Source organism: Taeniopygia guttata, chromosome Z, assembly GCF_048771995.1.
Source record: "Taeniopygia guttata chromosome Z, bTaeGut7.mat, whole genome shotgun sequence".
Lineage (NCBI taxonomy): Eukaryota > Metazoa > Chordata > Aves > Passeriformes > Estrildidae > Taeniopygia > Taeniopygia guttata.
The window spans coordinates 51,902,870-51,919,355 of record NC_133063.1 but is presented as its reverse complement, the minus strand read 5'-3'; positions in this window follow the sequence as shown (position 1 = coordinate 51,919,355).

Sequence of the window (16,486 nt, the reverse complement as noted above, 5' to 3'; positions counted from 1 at the left end):
GTACGCTGCCTCTCTGTTTCTTTCCCATGATGTGTTCAACAAAGCAACTGATTCTGCAAGATGACAGGAAAAGCATAAACTGTGCACTAGGCAAAAGAAATGCTGCGCCTCAGTATCCCTGCAGTCACATGGCAGGACAATACAGGATTAAGTAACTGCAATGTCACGTTAACCCTCCTTTATTTAGATGAGCTTTCTTTAACGCCTTGAGCCTTCTCAAAATTTTGGCAGACGCGTGGTGTCCCTGAGCAGACAGATGAAGAAAGTAATTAAAACCTTTACATAACAGCCATACGCTTCACTGAATGACAGCATGACCCATACCATTTCACCAGTTTAACTGGCAGCAGACATAGAAATACTTACCCTAAATACACAAGCAACCACTTACCTTTAAAGCAGCACACTATTTTTTTTTCTTCTTTACCTTTCTCTTTTAACCTTGAAAGCCAGGAGTTGATCAGCAAGTGCTGATCATGCAGCTGCACGCCTGAGGGTGGTGAGCTGGGCACGAGCGCTGAGACAGTGCAGGCAGTGGCAGCACTCACCTCCCCTGCTCCCAGCCTGCAGCACATACGACTGATGGACACGGGAGACACCCGACTGCCGGGACAGATGCACCAGATTGAGGGGGAGTGAATCAGACCAGTAACTCACTGCCTGAAGCTTAGGTCGACAGTCACCTAAGGTGCCACACTAGCAGAAGACATGTGACATTTGCCAGGTGGAGCTGCCCTCTAAACCCCACAATCTCCTTCGTGAGCAAGAGGAAGAGAGGTCAGACGCATGACCTAAACCCAAAGAAAAGACAGCTGGTGATGGTTTCATTAAATGGGAATTGGAGTGGCACAGAAGCACTCATCTGCTCCTTCAAAGAGGCCAAGGTGACTGACCCATGTTTTGGGACACTGCTCCCTGCCTTGAGACCCATTGAAGAAATCTTGAAAGTCACTTTACCTCTCTGTGCTGCAGCCACATTGTGGGCAGACAAACTTGTCCCAGGGTGAGGCAGAAAGTCTGGCTTTCCCTCAGAGTCTGTGGCTCTGTCACTTCTCTGAATCAGGGACATTTCTTACTGTGTGTGCTGCAAACTTAATGGCTGATGCAGTTTGTAACTGGAACAGAGGGAGAATTTTCTATGTTCATAATACCTTTGTTAACTCTTTTTGGCTTATTCATGTTTGAAGAAAAGAGCCCTTTTCATTGTTGACAGAAACTAAAAATAATAAATACATCATTGTATTATTCTCTGGAGCTAAATAGAGTAAAACCCCTGCAAACACTATATGTGTACATACAGCTAATGGCCAAATACTGGATATAGTTATTAGGGAAGAGACCAGGTGAAAAACGAGAAAACACATCAGTGTTCTCCCAGCAGGCCACTCCTTCTTGGCTCTAAATGTTCCTCCTAATTTTATTATTTTATACCTCAGAAGAAAACATCTGTGTGGAAGGATACCCCCTCCCCATGCAAACTGAAAATCCCAAACCCCACACCTTACACTCTGTTTTCCTCCATTTAAGAAAAGGACAATTTCTTTCAGGAGTATCTGACTCACAGGTTTTCTGCTTTAACATGTTTCACATCACAATTGTAAAAGTATTCTAGGTAATAAAAAACTCTTTATATGAAACTCAACTGCATTTCATAGCTTTAATGGTGGATGACACTCTAGCAGAGCAGGGCTTTTGGAAGGCACTTGTCTGCTGTAAAGTGCCACAGCAATTCAGAGTTAGAATTCTGGCCCCACTCTGCCCTTTGATCTTGAGAACAGCAGCACAGGCTGTCCAAAGGAAAAGTCTGGAAACCTCCATGAGAAGTGTCAGGCATGCCATGTACAAACTGTAAAATATTATTTAACCACGTGTCTTTTGCTGGGCAGTGACATCCTCACCACCAAAGAATAGCTATGACTTATGGCTATAACCTCCAGAGAGGCAGGTATGGACAATTCTGCTCCTGCAAAAGAAGAAACACACAACTACCACCATCTTCTGCAAAAATTATCAGTGCCTTTTCAGTTAACTGGTTATACAGAAAATATATAATTTTCTGTATAACTTATATAGGTTATATTTATAATATATATATTATAAATTATATAAATTGAAGGGTTTCCTTCAAACAGGTTTGTGTAGACAAGACCCTCCTGAATATGTTCCATCAAGGCACAGAAGGCAGCTAGCCCAGTCCATGTGGATCACAGAGACAAATGATATGGGAATGCCACAACCTTGTGGGGACAGAGGAGTCAAGAGAAAAGCAAAACTGCATTGAGGCATCAGAACATGGCTCTTCCTGAATTTGCTCCTGCAGAATTTTTCCTGGGGCTCAACATGCTATTTTTTAGAGTACAGCCTACCATTAATCTCCCTTTCAGACTTGACATGCAACTGTCAACCCTGCAACCTCCTGGCACTTGGCCAGCTGGCTAGGTTTCCCTTGTCTTTTGAGATGAGCTATTTCAGTATTCCTGGTGTTAGCAGTATATATACCATCTATTTATGGCCTACATTCCTTCCTGTAATCAAACCAGCAAAATCTATCCTGATATCATACCAAAGGGCACTAACTGTAAAAGAAAATAATTCTAAGAGAGAAGGGAAAAACAAGGAAATCAGGAGTGATCCAAACACAATGAAGGACCAATGATTTTTTTTTTTCCTCCAGTCTGGCTGACTGGTGACCAGAAGAGCTTCACAAAAATTTGTCAGACCAATTAATCACTTTAAAAAGCAAAATAAGCAAGGAAAAAAAACCAAAACAAAACAAAACAAAAAACCACAAAAAAAACCCCCCCAAAACAAAACAAAACAAAAAAAAACCCCAAAGAATACCCCAAAAAACAAAACCAAAAGCAAACCACTACAAAAAGCATCACAAGACAGTGAATGAATGTATCAATCCTTTAAGATCTAACACTGTTGTTGTTTAACCTTGTTTTCTAAACTGACATTCTTCTTCTATTCTAAGAAGTGCTAAGTGCCATCAGGCTTCAGCTACAGGCTCAGTTTAAACCCTGCATCACAACTCTTAAGAAAGTTCAGAATGACTGGAAAAAGAATTAAACCAAGAAGGAGACCACTAGGTATAGAGAATTTGGTTCCTAAAATCCCATCTTGACAGATAGATAAAAAGTGACCGGGTTTTAAGAATCTTTGAATGGAGCACATGAAAGCACAGAAGCAGCTAGACCAGTGCTCTTTGATAGCACTGTGTTTTGCAAATTGGTCTCTTTCATTAAATCTGTCTTTCAGAGAGGCAAAAATCCACTCAGCTTTGAATGCTTAAACTGATGTAGTTCCTATTAGAGTAAATGTGAAGGAAGTTACACTGGAGGGAATCCTACCACTCAAATGTCAGAGTACCAGGTGATTTTAATGAGGTTGTCACTGGATATTGTAACTCATTCACTAGAGTTCCCTTTTCAGCCCCTCTGCCGTCTAGTCTGAGGAGATGGGTATTTTTAAGGTATTTCCCTAGGGTAGGGGATTAGTTTTTTTTTTTAATTCTCTTGAAGAACAGCATCTCTCCTGCTTAGTAGATTATATGCACCATGTGCCAGCTCTGGATCAAAACTGAATTTACAGTAGCAGGGATTTTTTTTTTAACTCATCTGCTAGAAAAATATTGACCCCGTTTTTTTTTTATCATAGCTTTGAATGTTCAGTTGCAAGAAAACACCAACAACCTACTATACTCCTGTGTATAGAAGATCTATCTTTTAGAAAAGAGGCCAGCAGAACAGTCCTGCAAGACCTGTAGCACAGACCACAGGTGACACAAAAGCTCTGCTCTGCAGACAGACACCACAGGTAAAGTAACAACTCAACTTCTGTGCTTATGCTCAAGTAATATTGAGTGCATGGCTGCCGTGGCCAAAGGAAGTCAACATTTGTTCAAGGTTTGTTCCTAGCACATTTCTGATTTACACGAGAAGCACTCTCAGTCTTATTTCTGTGAATGCCAGAAAACAGAATGACTATATAAAATACACCCCAGAACTTCACATGAATTGTTTAAAAACCCCCTCCAAACCCAACTATTCAAAATACAAAATACAGCATGGTTACAGGATGAACAGAGATCTCTATGTTCCCAGCTCATGTAGGAGAAAATACTAACAGGGCACTGACCATGGAGAACCTCCAGAAACTACTTTCTCTCTCTGTCCAGGCCCACATACCACCCACTTCCATAAATCCCAGAATTACTACTGTTAGCTGGCACAGCATTCAGTTTGCCAGTTATTGTTTATGAAAACCAGACATGAAGAACATCATTCTTACCACCTTCCTGCTGTGCCTGGAAATGTTTTGATAACAGCCACAGCGATGAGCCTGGGCTGGCAGGTGGGCAGGGCATCACTGCCAGTTCTGTGCTGCTGCAATGGACAGGCTGGAGCTGCAGTGTGAACTCGAGCTGAAGGCACTGTGACCTGTAGACCGTGGGAGCAGGTACCCCTCAAAGCATCTGGCCGTGGTTGTGACTGTGCCACAGCAGGTACACCTCTGGAGGGATTATGGCCCATGCAGGCCACACTGGAGCAGGTGTGGCAGGAGTAAATCTACTGAGTAAATCTACGCTGCAGCAGGTATAGCCTGAGGAGACTGTGGCTCACAGATATGGCTCCACTTGAAGTAGGTACAGCCCTAAGGTACTGCAGACGATGGGTAAATCCAAGCTGGAGCAGGGGCATGGGGAGCACTTCACTGCACTGTCAAACCGTGACACATTTGACTCGATCATCTTGAGGGTCTTTACCAATATAAATGATGCTATTGTTCTTAGCCTAAGACATGGCATTGTTTTCCAACACAGGGAACATTAACATATGCAGCAACTCTGGCTAAAATGGAACATAAACACTATCAAGGCTTCTGTGCAAAACCTCACTTACAGGCCACAGCACCAAGAAGGGAAGGAGGAAGAGATAACAAACAGTTGTACTGTACTCACTCCTTCCTCACAATGAAATGCCTGCTCTACATGCTGTTATCAAACAAAAAGGAAAAAAAAAAAAAAGAACAACTCAAGAAACTCTGGTATAAAAAAAAAAAAGCCAAAAAATAACCCTCTACACTGTAACACACTAACTCTTACCTGCAATTTAATTCTACAATTGTAACTTAGAGCAAAAGACAGGGAACTCTGCAACCCATTCAGATGTTTAATAAGCCTGAGCCCTTTACACTGAAGCAGAATACAGGTGGATACTTACTCAAGTGTCCCCTAATGCCAGTGGAAAGACTGAAACTTTCATCTTTTGCACTGACCCCACAGTCATTCTGGGATGGACCCTAAAGATAAGCCCAATTACTTGGAACCCGACCAGCCCATTGCCAGATCTGCTGATTGACCACTATTCAGCACAGGTCACTGTAGCACAAAACTATAGATCTAAGCAATGTTTATTTAGTCCAACTTCTTTCTTGCCAAGACCAGAGATAAGAAATAGAGAAAAAACACACTGGTGTGCCCTGTTTTGTGGTCCACCCCTAAAAGATCTGTCCATGATCTTCAACAGGCTAACACTCCTGCGTCCAGGATTGCCATGGCCTAACCCACAGAGAGCGACCCAGCGGGACTGCCAGGCTGGGCTGGCACAAGCACACACTCACCTGCTCGGGTTGCCCACTCCTGTGTGGCAGCAGCAGCTTGGGGAGTCCGGCAGGGCCACTGGCAGGCACTTCATGTGACACGGTGTCAGGGTGCAGCACAGACTCACCTTCCCACCTCCCCGCGGGTTACCTGCCAACAGGCTGGAATAAGCTCTTGGCGAGATGAGGGAAGGCTGCACAGAGCCCTCGGCAGTCAGGGCTTACATAACCCTGCCAGCACAGGTTGGGTGCAGCCCAGCTGGTGGAGTCTCACATGAAATCTACTGTCTGCAATGTACAGAGTATATGGAAAAGAAAATCAACATAACAGAAACCAAACTAAGCAAGTACATAAAGACTTGCAAACTAGAAACTAAAATTGTAGGGGGGGGAGTGGTGCAGGGAGACAACTCCTTTCATCCTTTCATAGCACTGCTGATAAAACATGTAGAAAGAGAATTTAAATGAATTAGTCTTTTGTACAGAAATTAATTGTGCAGAAAATAGCACTAAAAACAGACAAAAAATTTATTAGTAAAACCCATTGATTTCCCAGGTCTTTGAAATACATGGGAGGGATTCATTTGAAGTCTGACTATTTGAAATTAAATTTACCATTTCAAAACTTTAGTCTGGCCAGGCTATTTTATTTCTTTCTTTGAGGTTCATGCAAATTACATCAATTTCCCTCAGAATTGCTCTTCCAAGATAAAATCAATTTCCAGTAAGTATGTATTTCTGAGTCAACAGAGATGCAACAAAGTCTTTATTAGCCCTTTAACTAACAGAAAAAAATTACATCTAACTTGGTTATTTCTCTAAACATTAGTTTGACTCCTTTTTTTGGTGAAAATAAAAAAAAAATTCTAGATAAAGCAAGCTATAGTCCAAGAAGTAAGAAACAAGCAAAACAGGCTGAAATCACTAAAGAAATCCGTCTTCACTTCCATCAAGAAATATTGCATATTTAGGCAGATATGCATTGCTAAGAAGACAGCCTACAATAAAATTACCCTGTCATTTTCAAGGAAGAGAAATTTTAAATGTGCTCCCATACAAGGGCAACAGAACGTTTTCTGGTTCATATTGCCTATCACAGTTTTCTTTCACTATCCCCACTTACTTAGTAGTTGGGCCTTAAAAGCAGAAACAACTTGGGTTACCTCTAACAAGGTAATCAAATTTAGTTGCATCACTTTATATGCACTACTCAAAAGTACTGAGTAATAAAGGGCTAAGCATGTTAAGGTCATTTTTCAATGTAACTGGGCAGAAGATAAGCAGATGGTATTATTCTCCAAGGACCTACTTGAAAATACATAAATCCTGCACTGCACTTTGAAATATACTTTATACTGACTGGAGTTTCCAGTTTTTCAGGACAATCTCTAAGACACTTGAGATTTACCCTGAATCAGTATTAAGAAAACACTGCATTACAGTAATTACATTTCTCACTAATAGAAGACACAGATGTAGAAATATAATACCCACATAAAGTGTCAGGAAAGCAGCATCATAAAGACTGTCTCCTTAGTTTTAAAAATGCTGAAGAACTATCCCCTGAAAGTGTTGTTGCAACTTCTCTGTCTCTGTCCACTTTAAATATCCTGAAGTGGCTGCAGCTTTGAGAACTTATTGAGCTTTTAGAGAAAAAAAATCTAGATAGAAAGACAGGTAAATATCTGCATTTCTCATCTCACTGACCATTAGACTGGAAATATCTAGAATACACCTGAAAACAACACAGAAAACAGTCCCAGACATATTTCTCTAGTAATGTAAGAGTGTGCCACCTTCTCAAACTGAAGGGGTCCCCTTCCCATGCAGACCACATGCCCTTCTCACCAGCTTCCACCTCTGGAACGCTATTTGGGTACCACATGCTGAAAAACCTTGCAGTGCACTGCTTCCAGGTTTGCCATCCATATAACCTCCTCAAGCTTTGCAAGCACAGAGCTACAGAGCAGGAGAATAAGCACAAGCTCCCCAGCGTTGCTAAAGCTTTGATTACTGCTGAAGCTCTGGAAACTGGCTAATGCATAGCAGATCTTCAAGATGAAGCAAGGAGCTTAGCAGGAAGAAATCTGATCTTATTTGACATCCTACAGGTCACAAGTCATTAATCTCTGTATATCAAAGACATCTTTCACTAAGATTCCTCTTCCACTGGACTGAGAACAGAATAGGTATTTTTGAAACTTGGATCTAGAGAAACAGTACAAAGGCAGCAAGAAACACTCAAGACAGCCTACTGCAGATTGAAATGTTCTATCAGCTTTATCAGTCTGGTGCATATCCTAAGTGAGGAATATTAACCCAATCAAGATAAAGCACAACCCTAGATTTTAGTCTTCTTTTGCAACTTCGACTTCAGTATTGCAGCTTTATGCTTCACGTGCATCCTAGGTTTCCTTTACAAGCCTTTTTTTTGCTGGCTTTTTTTTTTTTTTCTTTTTCCTTTTTAACTGACCTGGATTTAGAACACTGAAAAATTCATAATGCTCTCTCAAATTGAATTTCCAAGTGCAGCAGTGTGTGCTGAGGAACCTGCCAGCACATTTAGGCAACTGACCTCTCCTGCTGAGAGGATCAGCAGAGCACACAGTATTTGACGGCAGGCGCAGACCAATACCCTGGGAAACTGCAGAAGAGGAACACTTGCAGAGCTCCAAGGAATACAGACCTTGCTACTGATCCACTGAAAGAGTTGTATGAGAAAGCTGCTACATCTCAAATCCCTAAAACACATGCTACTTTTCATATCACATTTAAACAGCAAAAACTATCCTAAATTGAATGAATATTAATGTTAATATATTTTGCTAGCATTTAATTTCATTAGCTAATATTATAGACATTTGTTGAGTATCTGTCCTGGGACTCAGATTATTATTATTATTATTATTACTGCAGTTCTCACTATTATTATTACTGTGAAAATGAAGGGTTATGTGAACTATGTTTCCTTAGAAAGAACAAAACAAATCTGAGTAAAACATATTGTAACAGTTAATACTTTGTTAAAATGGCAACATTAAATGTTCAAGTTTAGGGAAGAGATTTTGACAAATCTGCAAAAATAGAAATTAAGAATAAGTCCATGGTTTTACATGTAACTCTATCATTACATATAACTCTATGGTATTACACAGATTCTAATTACATTCCATGATTTCAGGGAGCATAGATTCACTAAGGAAGCAGAAAGCAAATATATTCAGAAGTACAGCAAAAACAAATTTTAGAACATCTTTCAGCTATAATCTTCCCTGTAAGCATCCACTCCCATGACACAGTTCTGTGGACAACCACCACACACATAACACAATCCAAAATCCTAAATTCATTTAAAAGTCTATAACTAAGAGACTCCAGTTTCCCACCTTCTCTCAATCTTTACCTTAAAGAAATCTGCAGGAGAATTTCAGATTAGAATTCAGAAATGTATCTGTGACTAGAGGTATGAAGACAACTTTATAAGCGATTCCTATTAGACTGAAGTTCTGAAATAGCAATCTCTTTTTACATAGACAACAATGTAATGCTGCTAGCGTTTCATTCACTGACTAATCTCTCCTGGATTTGCTTAATGCTACACCCCTTTCCATCAGCCTTCTATCAGCTCAAGGAAAAGCAGCTGCCTGAGTGCAGCAGAACTCAATGAAAAGGAAAAAACTCTAATTTCATTTTACTTTGTAAAGTGGGGGGGGGGGGGGGGGGAGGGGAAGGCAATAGGAAAACAAGTTGAATTAGTACATAACTAGTGTCTAAGAGAAAAGAGAAAGAAAAGAGAAAGAAAATGAATAGAGTCAAAATATTTTAAGTCTATACTACTTTAATGGTATAAGTTGCTAGAGCACAACTTTTTTTTTCCATTTATCACTGTAATTAAGCTATAAAATTTATTGAGTGGGAGTTTTGTTGAGACACTCAAGAATGAAACTGCTGTTTAAGTGGTACATATGTGAAATTATTTGCCAGCAGGCAAACATACTGAGGGAAAAAAATGGCTTTAAAACCATAGTGATGCTTTTGTATACTACTAAAGGCACAATGTCACTAGTGGTTCATATAATTGTGCATTTAAAAACATAAAGTTATAAAACCTGTTAAGGTTTCCAGGACAGCTTTTGTGAATAGAGAAAAATGGGGACGAGAGAGAGAGGAACAGTCTGTTCAGTTTTTCCAAACCCAGCAGGCTAACACATGGAGGCCAGCAAGATAAAACAAGAAATGCTTATGTTGCTCTGAGATCTGCAAAAAGCACAGCTGGCAATCCAGAAGGTCCTATTCTCTCCAGACAACCCCTGACTTGTCAGGTGCTGGGCAGGATAACATCCTTGGCAGGATGTCACCTGCTGTCAGGATGACAGTCAAAGCCTCTGGCAGTAAAAGGCCAAGTTCTCATGAGCTGGGTGCATCACCCCAAGCTCAAAGGCAAGATGGCAACACTTTTTCTGGAGAAAGGGCACCCTTCCATCTTCGTAATTATTAAAAAATGCATCACGAGGAACTGCAGCATCAAGACCAAAATCATTTCACTCTTCACAGCATTTCAAAAATGACATTATATCATATTAGCATCACAGTGTGATAGCAGGAAATAGGTCAGGAAACGAAGACATGCAAAGAGTTGAATGTTGTAATTATCGTATTTTCAGGTAAAATGGATTTGTTTGATCTCCTATATCCTCAGTCTAGTAAATAAGTTCCATTAAGAGTCTGAAAGCTCTCAGGGAGCAGACTCATGAGCAGCTTTGAGGAGGTGTATTTGAAGAAATTCTCCAGCAAGCACCTCAGAGTAGACACAACACTGTCTTGGTATAATATTACCTGGAAATGTATATACCAGAGCTAGAACTGCTTTGCTGACACCAAGATCTTAAGCCTGCAGCTTAAAGATTAACTGATTTTTCTGGTTCCTCCAAAGGTCTCTGACTGAACCTTCATTGACAATATTTACTCTTCTGTATCTTCACAGCAGCATCATTTCTCAGTTCTACAGCTGAGAGAGAAAAAGAAAGAAAATTCATACCTCTTGCATCCTCTTCATATAATTAGTACTTAACCCAGTTAATCATACCATTTAATCTGATGACACCATGCAGAGCTCAACAGGACTGAAAAGAGATTATTCTCATAACCTCTAAAGAACAGGGCTGACATAATTTGGTTAACTGGGCCAAAGAACTTAATATCTTTTTCATGTCTCTCAGTGTCCCTTATTTTTAAACGCAGGGGCACCCCTAACCATTCTAAAGACAAAGATACAGTTATTTACCATTCTATTATTTAACACTGTAGAGTCGTTTATTCAACATAAAACCCAGAAACCCATTAATTTGAAAGCCTACTCCCAATTCAGAACCAGCATCAAGCCTGTATCCTGCACCCCTTGCACTCTCTATATCTTGTGGATATAGAATTCCACAACTTTTCATATACATGGTACAGAACTGAACATACACACCATTTGTGTGAATTGCCAAACCAAAGACAACCACTGTGCTTTCTTCTTGTTCATGAAAAGTAAATTAGATGTTCATACAGACTTATTGTTCACTCTAGACAGTGTCACAGTTCCTGCTTTTTACTCCTGATAATAATACTCCTAATAGTCCATTAAGATGTTTCACATATTTTTCCTTTGTAACAAAAAAATGCACAAAATTTACTGCTTGTATGTACAGTTCACTGTACAGAAGTAAAAGGGGTTAAGCCACCAGCTTTTGTGATTTTTTACTGTATGCCCAAGACAATCATACACAAATGACCACAAAGATGAAATTGAACCTTAAAGATTGTTAGACCACAGCAGCTAGCCTGATGGATGTAATAAAAACAATGGAGTCTCATTTCCGATCAAGAGGGGATCTGTTCACATTTTCTATTTGAGTACCAACAATGGAACTTCTCATCATGTAAAGGAGTCTTAACAATACATTTACAAATTCTGGAAGTTCTTATTACACCACTAAATGTAAGACAGAGTTCTGAGTTTTAAGAAGTTCTGCAATACTACTGAATCAGATGAAAATAAATTTATACAGGGACTTCTCATATAGCTTGATCAAGCTGAATTCCCTTCCTTCAGCCCACATGGGAATTCTAATTCTAACTGAGTTTTCATGTAATTATTATTTCCAAGTAATTCAGACTTTCTTTTAATTATAATTTCTGACTTAGTGGTTGAAGGAACACACAAAAAATACTGTTAATAGAGGCATTTTTTACATCCTTCTTCAGAGGTTTCACTAGATGACCTAGTGTATGTACTCCAATAATCAGACAGAACACACATCTTTTGAGCATCTCCCTATTGCTTCCATACTGAAATGCATTTGTCAATCCTTCTATTGGAAGAATGTCTTACACAGATGAAAATTATAGTAGCACACATAAACCTTGACTGTACAAATTGTACAAATGAGTGCAAATAATCTTTAAAACTCCAGAGGCCTTGGCAGACCTCTCCTGTTCACAACCATGAAATCCCTTCCACACATCATGCTATATTTACTGTTGGGAGGGTTAGTGGAGACCAAAACCAAAAAAAAGTGAACCCCCAGTGCTAAAGCTGCCAAACTTCACAAAGCACTTCTGAAGGATAAAATTTCTGGGGAACTGTATTGCAACCAATTGTCATTTCAGTGTCTACCAGCTGAAGAAGGTACATCTGGACAAAACAAGTTCTGTTTGCTTTTAAACAAAACAAACAAAACCAACTGAATCCAGGTCAAAAGAACTTTTGAAAAATAGTCTTGTGACTGGAGCACTTACATAGACTTTAGTGATGTATCTGAATCCCTGTTCTGAACTCAGAAGAAGGAATTCAGATGTAGTCTTTCAATGTACTGCCACTGCTCAACTATTCTATAAGCATTGAAAACCATTAAAGCAAATTTCTAGAAAGCTGTAGAGAGGGCAATTCAATGGCTGTGATGCAGATCCATGTAGCAATTTACATGTATGCAACTATCACATCCTCATGTGAAGGAAAGTTAAGAAATAATTTCTCAACATCTGGCTTATGGGCACAGCTCTATGAAAGACACTTGAATAAAGTAGTGTGATATTTAGCAATAATTAGTCCTCAGTTTCAATGTGTTTCTTCTGTTAAGTACAGAAGTTTCAGCAACTCCGATATATATAGTCCCATAAATATTCAATATACTTTGGTTAATGTCTATAGTTTCATGTCGTGTGTAGGGCTACAGGAATTTCTTAACTTCAGTCTTTTCTTTTTCTACCAAACATGTTCTCAAACGGTCATCAGATCCTGGGTCACCAAAGACCAGCAATGAGGATGATAGAATCCACATCTGGAAAAAGGCCAAACCCAGCTTGTAATGATGCTCCTGCTCTTTGGTTATTAAGGGAAACTTGCATTTTATTTTTTTTTTTCTACTTAGCTAGGTTATCAGCTGTTTCAGGTGGTATCAAGCAGCCAAAAGGGGGTTGGGACAGAAAAGCAGGAGAGATTAAAAAAAGAAAAAAAGCCAAAACCCAAAGCCCCAAAGAAGAACAACAAAGACATTGAAATAAAATACTTCTGAAAATCATTACTTCTGCAAAAAGTTGTCAATCTTAATTATAAATAAACTAGTGTCAAGAGAAATCTTCAAATGGAGCTGATTACACTTCAAATTAAGCTAAAAAATTAGCTATGCATATTCTGCAAAAGAGCTGACACTTTGCACTAGTATTACTTCTGAACTACTTTCTTTTGATGTTTTTTTCAAAATCTGATCCTTGCAGAACCTGAGCATTTTTCAACATGTCATGGATGTCCCCACCAGGACAGCTGTCCAGGTGCAGCCCCAGTCTCTAGGTGACACCTGCAGAAATGCAGTTCCTGTTACAGACACAAGACTTTAATGATGAGAGTGGAGCTGCCCTCTGCCCTCACTGCAGGAGCACAGGTAAAGGAAGCCCAGGCTGAATGTGCTCCCTTCCAAGCAGAGGGAAACAACATGCACATCCACAGAGGTCTGAATGTCTGTGCTCAGTGTGGTGCTCCAGCTGTGCAATGCTGGACATCCCTGCGACACTGAAATCCCTGTGCTCCTTGTGCTGTGCTTTTTGGTATCTTAAATAACCCTGCACACTGCTGAGAGCAAGTAAAGCAAGACTTCCCCGTTAAATGCTAATGGAAATGTCCCACTAGGAATGAAATACTGACTACTCAGTGATCAGTTCTCCTTCGATGCAATTATGCCATGCTTAGGCAGAGAAGTGGAGTTTTATTTAACAGCAGAGCTCCAGGCTCAGGCCTACATTATAATTTTTGGACTTGGGCACGAGCTGAAACAGACTCTTCAACCTGACTTCTAGAAAACTAAGCTCCTAAATGACGATTCTGTGGAACCCATAACCAATCAGAAAGCCCCAAACTTAAACCACTCTGTTGTGTGTAAAAATGAAACTGAAAATGAGAAGCGCAGTTACATTCTGCTTCTGTAATTGTGAGCCCAGTTCCATGCTGCTCCTCTCAGCCCACAATTAGCTCAATTCATGGTGGCCTGGCAGGGTAGAGAAGAAAACTGGTAGTACAATCAACCCCTGTGGGACAAAGAAAAATGGATTTTTTCAGCTGTCAAAAAACTGCCCTGTCTACAGACCTGCTGTAGAGGATAGGCCTATCATTTTACACAAACACAGCCTCTCAAAGAGGCCACCTTGCACATATGAACTAAGCTGCCCACCTTGCTTTTGTGAGAACTTTCTCAAACACTGATGTTCATAAGTACATTTCAGCAAGCTAATGCAGTGGAAGTAATAATATAGTAATTGTAAAATAATAAAAAAGGGATCAGGTCACATCAGTAGTAGTGGTCCTGAATTGTTCACAGACAGATGAGTTTTCAAGCACACTTTACTACTCCATTGCCTTGCAGGTAGAATGTTGTCTAAGTTCCTTCCAGATTAAACACAATCTTATTTTGCTATTAGAGCTTTAAAATTCATGATACTATCAGCAAGCATTGCTGCACAGTGTAACAAGCAGACTATCTTAATGAGGGACTAAAGAGTCCTTATACTTCTGATACAATCTCTAAAACATAAATGACATAATAATTCAGGGTGAGAACAATTATTCATTATAAACACCTGAAAAACATGGGGCTTTGGACACTGAGGCAAGTCATACATTTCTGCTACAACATGAAATTGCTCCATGCTATAACACTATGTCTTTCTGAGAAGATCAGAGGTGTGTTGGCTGGACTCTGGGCACTATTTCCAGTGAAGTGAATGGAAAGCATTTAACCCAGCTGTTATCAGTCTGCTCAGAACTGATGACCTAATTTGGAGACTGGATTACACTGCACACACAGATTAATGCACTGCTGTACAGCTGAGTGGATTTATTATTCCCATGACAACCAGCAGAAAATGTATCCCACTAATCCTCCCTGCACAGAACAGATCTCTCTCCATGCAGCACTAACAAGATTTATCACTAGCACAGTCATACTTTCAATGATTTAATTGCAGATATCTAGACTTGTATAACCTCTAACTCTCTCTGCATCTTAAAATATCAATTCACAATCAGAAGAGACGCTCATATGATGCACTAATGCTGAAAGCAGTGAAAATCCTTGGATACTACCTGAAATGTATAATTTCTTAGAAAATATTAGTGATTTCCAAGTAATTTTCCAGGGCACTGAGTAAATTTGTGTTTATTTTACTAACATAAGAAAGTGAGTATTACCCAGTACTTCCTACACTAGGCATAGTCCTTTCATATTTCAAGCAAGAGATACACTGATTTCTATTTTGGAGTTTGGTAACTTGTTTTTGTTTCAATTAGAAGAGTCTTTGGTTTCATGATTCAGGAGAGAAAATCAGAAAACTGGACAGTATTTTCAGTTCCATCACTGCCTGCTTGCAGGATTATCTAGTCTGTGCAACCATAAAAAACACTGAAAAAAAATTAAAAAGCCTTTTGGGTACTTCACAGTAAGTTAGTAGCTGAGCTAAATAATATTTGCCTAGTGTCTTAAGAGAGTGCTGTCTACGCATGAAGGACTATTTTCTTCCAAACACACAGAAGAGCCGTGCTGGAAATTTTCTAAGTATTAGCCAAGAATTTCAAAGGTTGAAGATTATTTCCTAACTCACAGTAAATATCAGGAAGATAAGCAAACACACCCAATTGCTAGTGCTTTGGAACTACAGAGGAGCTAAAACTGGCCATGAAGAAACTGTGTGAGGTTCCAGACATGAGGAGCTAATCCCATCACTTGTCAGTATGGTTCAAAATCATGTGCCGTCCTTTGCTGTGTTCTTCCACCCCAGCGAAACCCAACCTCTAAAAAAGAGTAACAACCCCAAATCTTCCCACAAAGTGCAACTTCTAAAGGTGTATCTTACAAGCATCTCTGTCACATGTACTTCCCCCAGATAAAGCACTACAGCTGCCACAATTCTGCATTTCCTTGGGTCAGTGTCTTGTGGAGTGGGAACTTGCAGTGGCCCCACTCCAGAGCATTTTCTCAGTGGTAAAGTCCAGAAAATCCTTCCATGAAGTTCAACCTTTTGGTTCAACAGGAATCAAAGAAAAAATCCTTTCAGCAAAGGGCCAACAGATCAGTTTATTGTAATGTGGCTGCAGTATGAAAACCCCAATTATCTTCCAGTGCAATTTAATTGCCTTCAAAGCAGAATCAACACATTTTAATGTGTTATAATGAATTATTTGTATTTGCAATAGTGCAGATCCTGTGTTAGTTCACAAAATCACTGTTTTTCCATCTGGCAAGGCTAAGGACTCCATAACTGGACATTTTTTTGAACACCCACCCCAGCGCTGCAATTTTAAAACAATACTCTGAAAAGATCGCAAACAAGCAACTGTAGGAAGAGGAGA